Source organism: Aristolochia californica, unplaced genomic scaffold (assembly GCF_029961685.1).
Source record: "Aristolochia californica isolate CCGP_79_NKW_82.1479 unplaced genomic scaffold, dmAriCali1.0.hap1 SCAF_2, whole genome shotgun sequence".
Lineage (NCBI taxonomy): Eukaryota > Viridiplantae > Streptophyta > Magnoliopsida > Piperales > Aristolochiaceae > Aristolochia > Aristolochia californica.
In genome coordinates, this window is record NW_027181881.1 from 11965853 (window position 1) to 11967841 (window position 1989).

The 1989-nt window shown below is 41.1% G+C and overlaps 1 pseudogene; it reads right to left on the reverse strand.

The window, feature by feature from the left end:
• Positions 1–275: 275 nt before the first annotated feature.
• LOC137954883 (probable histone-arginine methyltransferase CARM1) lies at positions 276–1683 on the reverse strand (annotated as a pseudogene).
• Positions 1684–1989: the final 306 nt, after the last annotated feature.

The following is a 1989-nucleotide window of genomic DNA, read 5'->3' on the forward strand; positions in this document are numbered from 1 at the left end:
ACTCTTACCCCCTTAATTAGGGTTCACCCTTACAAGGTTTAAGATAAAATATTACAAAAATACCAATGTAGATAAAATGTTACAAAAATGCCCCTATGGCCTATTAATTCTTTAACTGAAATAAATTAAAATTAAATTAAGAAAACAATTAATTATACTCTTAATAATGTTATTGCGTGCATAACATTACACTCCCCCTCCCCCCTGGGAGAAAGAGCTTGTCCTCAAGCTCGAAGGTAGGGTCTGCTTGCCCGTGCTGATGTCTCCACATGTTCTCAAGTAGCATCCGCAGTATCTGTGGCAGTCCTCTGGATGACAAAACTAGAGCATTCCAATAGAGAAGCAATTTTTTTTAACTCTGCCAGCATCACTTGTTGTGGCACCTCCCAATACGGATAAGCAACCAAACAACAAGTTGAACAATCACCAGCTCCAAACTGGCAACTTGTGCTTCGACATTAACAACCCTTGTGTGAGCTGCCCCAATGGTTGCCTCATAGGCAAAATGTAGTATGTCCCAAACCAAAGTATGTTGGAGGTCTGACTGTAGCCCTGTGGTTGAGACATTCATAGAGCTTTGGATTATGCCTCCTTGTTCTGCTTCAACACCCCACATTTTAGCTGAGAGAGTAAGGTTCATAGTATAGCTCTGAGCATGGTGCGCAACCATGTGAAGATGACCTGTAATTTCTTGTCCAGCCATCACATATAAAGGCTGAGAGAGAACACAACGAAGTTGGTACTAGTGTGTTGTGGGAGTCCCTGGTGCAGTCGTAAGCCACCGATGAACAAAACTCCCATCAAACAAGATATCAAACCAACATGCAAGCCCATGTATCCTAGTCCCAACAACAACTTTGAAACTTAAGGGGATGTCAAATTCATATAGCTCCTCTTCCTTCAGAGTCATGAAATTTAATGTATGGGTAACTGCTGAAGCCACCAACAATCTTGGATCAAAAACATCTACTACAGGCTGAGAAAAATATCCCTGAAATGCATATCCATGTAAAGGGGTAAGATCAACCCCATAGTAATTATGATGCTGCCAAAAGAGGGACTTGGTTGCAATTTCAATGTACAAAATTCATCACTGAAGGGAGCCAAGTGTATCCTCCCAAATGTTGGAAACATTTTCCCATTGGGAACAAGAAACCGATCTCTTGCAATTACATATTTGTCAAGCATTCTTTCATTGACAAGTAAAGCGCCCATAGGCTCTGAAATGAGTATATTTGATTTTTTAGGCAGCTTGACTTCTTCAACTTTGCCTTTGACAATCGTTATTCTTTGCCCCAATGATGGATCTCCTGCTAATAGTTTACATGCGTGTTCAGACATTTCAGATGCCTCCATAGCATAAACATGCCTTGCACCAGCCTGACCTGCAAATAATGAAAGAATGCCACTACCAGCACCAACGTCAACAACAACATGATCATGGAAATCTGAACGGTTTTCAATTATTGCAGCATAATAGGTTCCTATCCTCACATAATCCTGTAACATATTTTTTTGATGTAGAAGCTGGCCATAGTAATGGAAGTACATTTTAGCAGAAGCAACCTCTATTTTATCATCAAATTTGCTCTTGGAAACCAAGAGTGATCCATTTTCCAGCTTCGCCCCATTATCTTGGTAGGCAGCATCTAGTGCTCCACCAGCAACATCCAGATTTTCCATCGATGAAAGAAAGTCCTTACTCTCAGTGTGCCTTGTGCTGCTGTTTTGCACCGTTCGTCACTGCAACAACAACCACAATTTTAAATTTCAGCACTGGTTTCTGCAGGGCCATAACAGCAGCACAAAACATTTTGTGGAAGAATCCAAGTGCTGCAAAACTAGCAGCTTCCTCCTGTCTCCTCTCCACATCCATAGGTGACTCTTCGGTGTGAAAAAAATCACTAAACTGGGTTAAAAGAGCCTTTTCTGGGTTTAAAGAACTCAATGTAGTGGAACTTTCTTCCAATAAACACTGCTATGCTGCTA